Source organism: Corvus moneduloides, chromosome 4, assembly GCF_009650955.1.
Source record: "Corvus moneduloides isolate bCorMon1 chromosome 4, bCorMon1.pri, whole genome shotgun sequence".
Taxonomy (NCBI): Eukaryota; Metazoa; Chordata; class Aves; order Passeriformes; family Corvidae; genus Corvus; species Corvus moneduloides.
Genome location: NC_045479.1, coordinates 56201206 through 56206749, shown reverse-complemented (window position 1 = coordinate 56206749; position 5544 = coordinate 56201206). Strand labels below are relative to the sequence as shown.

Here is a 5544-nt window from a genome sequence, read left to right as displayed (position 1 = left end):
CAAGGGCAGGCAGACCCAGCTGCAGCACCTCACCTTGCAGAGTCACCCTGCCCTACTGCCTTCTCTTGCTGCTTCCCTCACACCAACATCGTGACCAACATAACAAAGAAGGAGGGGGAGGGTGCAATGATATATTTGGAGGATTCGTTCAAATATTTAAAGGGGCGTGGGAGGGAACAGTGAGAATCCATGTTTCTTTTAAGAGAAAGGTCCTCAAGGGAAACTGGGAGCTACTGAAGGAACTCTCTGGAATACATTTGGAGATGATATGTATTTTGAAGAGAAAAACAAACAAACAAACAAAACAGAGAAACTGATAGTTTAGAGAAAGTTCTGAATGTTGCTGGTCACTGATAAAAGTCTTCTGCTTCAGAGTTTAAAAATATTGTCTTACTCGGCACCGTTCAATAACTCTAATTTGGCCATTAAATTCCTGTCACCTTTGCCCTCTCCTAATGATTGTGACAAAATGCTGTCTGCAATCAGTAAGACTCAATCGTTGTGGGAATGATTTGAATAAACAATCAAGTCTGCATCTCATCCATCACCTTGACTGATTTCTCTATTCCCTGTTCACCTCTTCATGACATTTGTCAGGTCACTTGATATAAAATACGCAAACAGTGAGCTGAAATAGCCCACATCTGCTGAAATATGCTGACTGAACCGATTGTCTTAAAGTATCTTGAATCTTTGCATGGCAAGCACAGATATCTTCTGTAGGTTTTTTTTCCTTGCCACCTAGGCCAGTGTGGTATTTGTCCCCTTTACGTTCACAGCACTTGTACTTACAAACCCACCTCATGTGAAGATGGATACTGTCTGTTAAATCTCTTGGATTGGTGCAAAAATATTTTAAAAAAAGGAAGGAACAGTTAGCTGGAAGAAAGGTGGTAGGAGTAGAATCAAAGCACTGATGAAAGCAAGTAAAGGAATGAGGTGGGAAATTAAGCCAACAGAAAATTATATGTAGAGTTTATCTTTTGCTTTAATGAAATTAGTAAAGATATTTTTAATAGGGTTGAATAGGCCTATTAATAGGCCTAAGTTATATTAAGGTACCTCCAGATGGAATCATCTGAGTATTTCCAGGGCTCTTGGGGTACTTACTGACACCCTGCCATCCACCTGCCTCTTTGCCAGTCTCCCTGATCTGGCTGTACCAGTCAGCAGCCAGCATCCCTACAGCTGCTGCACAGCTCAGCCACACATCACATCACATCAGTGCAAGCACAAGCCTAAATCTGAGTCAGTTCAAAGTGGTATGGGCTGCAAAGGATGGGGCTGAGGTCTGGGCATATGGTCCTTTCTGCCAGCTGTGCTGTGTGTGGCAAGAGGCTCCTCAAGAGAGCAACAGGATATCAACTGGCAATAGCAATCTCTAAAACAGTCAGAGCTCCCCTGGAGGCTCCTTAAGACTTGTGTCTCAGCACAGGTAAAATGATCTGGGTATCTCCTGGGAGATCTACAGAAAAGCATTCTTTGGGTTTTTTCACCCCATTCTCCTCTCTCCTCTTCCCATGGTCTTCATTTTCCTGTGTCAGCATGTTTGCATGCATTTGTGTTTCTGACATGCCTATGAAAGAAAAAGAGATGAAAGAAAGAGTCAGGATGTCTTAGTACTAAATAAAGCTCAGCATCAAATCACTTTATAAGATGGGCCTTTTTCCTTTAGCTTCTGTAGGGAAACATATCTAATTAGGGGCAAATTTACCCTACTGTGGAATCAGGAATGATTCTTGGTATGCACAGGTGCTAGAATATATCAGTGACCACCTGCGAAACACCTGTGTGACTGAAGTTCAAGAACCAGTCTTACCTGTTTTCCACAAGAAGTCCTGATTCCAGAAATCAGGGTTTGAAGTACAAAGCCATACTAGTTTGGGAAGGAATTAATTCTAGTTTACATTTCTGGATGTAACGCAAACCAACTTTTTCTCTCAATAGCACTGCCCAGAACTGACCCTACCTGCTGATTTCTGCCTTTCCTATCTGTGTTGGTAGGCTCTGAGATAGTTGCATTATAAACCAAATATTTTAAAACAAAGGAATTTCAAAATAACCCCACCAAAGGAGGGGGTGCTTGGAAATTCTTTTTCAGAGGTAATTTCATCTATCAGCACAAACTCAACTATGCCATTAAAGGCAGTACTCATGGAGCTGTATCTCCAATCACAGAAAGAGTGGCACTCAGGTCTGCCTCAGCAGTGGGGATGCCTCATCCACTCATCCAGAAGTCAGCCCAGCTTCTCATTCCTGTCCTCTTGCTACCATCTGCACTTCCAATACACAACAAAAGAAAAGGATATTAAATATTTTATGGCAGAAAATATATATATATTCCCCCCACCCCCTCTTTTCCAGGACACTTTCAGCCAGGCAGATGCAGCCCATCCTGTGGCTGCACAACCACGTGCATGTGAAGGAGCTATGAATTGGGAAGATTTTTTAAACAAAGTCTGAACAAGTGACACAAACTGACCAGTGGGATGAGCTGCCCCAACAATGGCTGCACCATTAGCAGGAGTCACAAGTGACAGCAAATCTGCTTTGTCTATGTCTAGATTATACTGCAGGTACAGCCATGAACAGTATGTGAAGTTGTTTGTTAGGTCAATAAAGAAAGATTATATCCCCCTTTTGAATTATTCAACTTTTATTGCTGGATAACATATCTGAACATATTTTCATATATCAAAAATATGTAAATACATAAACCAGAAATATTATTCAATAATTTTATACATTATTTAAAATAAATCTGCTTTTAATCTTTAAAGTTTCCATCTCTAGGTGTTTCATGATTAATTGTAATAAAAAAGGATTTTAAAAACGGAGAAGAAGATCTACTTTTTTTGGGAAGATGTATTCACAAAAGCAAAATAATAAGCTAGTGAGGTATGATATATCATGGAACAACTACTATCTTCATAAAAATTACATACATTTTTGTTTGACAAATATTTTATTGCATGTCTCACAGCTATTAAATAATTCCCAACTTAATTTTTGTTGTGTCCTAAACAGTCAATAGTAAATACTATATTCCCTTGGTCTCTTATATTTTTCATCTATATTCCCAAAGAAAACTTACAGTTTTTCTGTTGTTTCCTTTTTTATTTTATAAGCAGAACACAGTAACTTTTTACCCTAGGGCTCAGTTCTTAGGCTGTATGGTGACAAACTTGCAAGCAATCAGATACAATCCTGCATATCTCACCCTCTCTTCCAGCCTAGATAACTGGAATTCATGAGAGTAAGGAAGCTCAGTGTGTACACTTAAGAGCTCCTTTTCTATCTCCTCCCCACTTGCCCATTCTGTATGGGCTCCTTAACCCAGTTCTGGCTTTTATCAGCTTCATCCAGAATTGTATGTTTTCCCTGCAAAGATACCAAAACATGAAGACTTACCTGAGCATGTCACAGGTGGATTAGTCAGACATCAAACTGGGGCATCAGGGGACCTCTCCTGTGATGGCAAAACACAAATTACCTGGGAGACTGAGGATGCTGTAAGCCTTGTCATTATTACCACTTGACATTGTACTCCTCCTGAGGCACTGTTTTGCTCTCTGGAAGGGGAATAATCCTTGTGGCTGATGCTTTACTATTTTGTGAGTTTTGCATCAGACAAGAGACAATCCTGTTGATGTGTTCCTGGTGTGCCTGGCTGTGCAGCCACACCTACCTCTGGTCAGTGTGCCAGGGCTGCTTTGAACTCAGGAGCCCCCAGCTGGGAACCCGCATGCCACTCTGCTTCATTTCTGGACCCTGATCAGATGCAGGCAAGAAATAGAAACACAGCTGCTTACTATAGAGTCACCCCAGGCATGTACAAAGCATTTGGAGAACTTTCAGGTCACATTGGGATGCCCCTTACTCTGGTAAGTGACTGAGCAAGGGCTTTCCAGACTACAGTGACTTCTGTTCTGGCTATACTTTTCAACATATTAGAGCAGCTGAAATGCATGTGACTAAACAGAAATAAAAGACTGCTGAGGCAAAATGTTTGATCCATTGATTCATTCATAAGAGTGTTTCACTTGATCTCAACAGAGATAAAATGGGATCCTAAGTGACTAGCATAAAGCTTGGAAGAGACCTTTGTCTGCAATGAATTATAAAGAGTGGCAAAATGCATGTGGCAAAAAAATGGCCTCTTTTTAATCTAATTTTAATATACCTCTGTAAAACCTGGCCACCTTTCTCTAGTGTGACATGGCTAAATATCTATTAGATCCATCTGATTACCAGATTTACGTATTACTACATCACTTCCTAGTATAAGAATAGATTAAAATAAGGCTGGCATGTGCCAGCCTTGCAGTCACATTAGGCAAAAGATGTAATATGCCATTTATACTAAAAAATGGAGAATATCTGATGCAGGAAAAAGTCAGTCTGTCAGAAATTCAGGACGAAGTCTGAATTGCTAGACTTATATACTAAATCAGAGTTGTAGTGTGGCCATAGTGTTTGCAATCCTGTATTGGAGTGCATTACACTGGATTTAATGTGTTTTTCACAGCAAGCCTCATTGTTTTCCCTGGAGAGAAATAAATGTAGGAATGAAGGATTTTATTTTGTAAGGAAAGCAAAAAAATGTAATGGCAGGAAGCATCACAAGAAAAGCCTGCAATTTATTCTATAGTTTATATGTTTGAAGTCTTTCAACATCAGTTTGTAGCTCTGTCATCTTTAATATTTTAGAGCTTAGTCAGGTGCTCCTGGCTTTATACCAGTATCTTTAAATGCTTGCTTTCGTAGACTATAATGATACAGACTTGAGAGAAGAGAAACCAAAAAGAAGTGTTGTCCTAGAAAACAGATGATGGAACACAGTGTTCATATATAATTTCAGTTAAATAATTAATACTAACACCATTTCTGCTGACAGGGTGCTTTCATTAGTCTGTTTCTCTTAATTTCTGTTACAAGACACCACAACCTTTGTCTTACAGATAGCAAAACTGAGTGTCAAAGAAGCTTAAATGACTGGTTTAGACCAACCCAGTGAGTCAGCATTACTGTCAAGCAGGAAAATGAGACCTTTCAAGTTTCCATGGTAGGACATAGCCTACTACAAAACATTAGGACTCTGGTCAATATTGTATAACATGTTAAAATGCTTCAATTGGTGTATGTTCTCCTTTCCAACACACAGCACCTGAGTCATCTTGCAAAGAAGTTGTATCTTCAACAGACTTGTGCAGCACAGTACAGAAGTCAGCTTTTCCCACCCAACCAACAAACCAAATACACGATGCACTGAATCTGTACAGCATGGTACTCACTGATGTTAAAGCAATGTGCATCTTCCCAGCATTTCAAAATACAGGTTGTAGCTGAATATGAAATTTGAAGGTTAGCTTCCGGGAAAGGGGAAAACCTAAAGGAGTGTCACTTACAAATTTACTTTCAGTGGAGAGATTAGGAAGTTTAAATGCAGCACCTATTTCCAAAAAATAGCACAAAAACTGCTGTGCTTTTGTTTTTCTTATGTTTGCTAATGCCAATTTAATTTTTTTTCTCAGTGGACAGCTG

The 5544-nt window shown here is 39.7% G+C and overlaps 1 long non-coding RNA gene across 1 annotated transcript; it reads right to left on the bottom strand.

Annotated features, from left to right (window-relative positions):
• Positions 1-970: 970 nt before the first annotated feature.
• LOC116443349 lies at positions 971-3530 on the bottom strand. The gene is made up of 2 exons (XR_004239841.1): positions 3412-3530; positions 971-1576 (listed from the first exon to the last, which is right to left on the bottom strand). It is a non-coding gene; the product is annotated as an uncharacterized LOC116443349 (long non-coding RNA).
• Positions 3531-5544: the final 2014 nt, after the last annotated feature.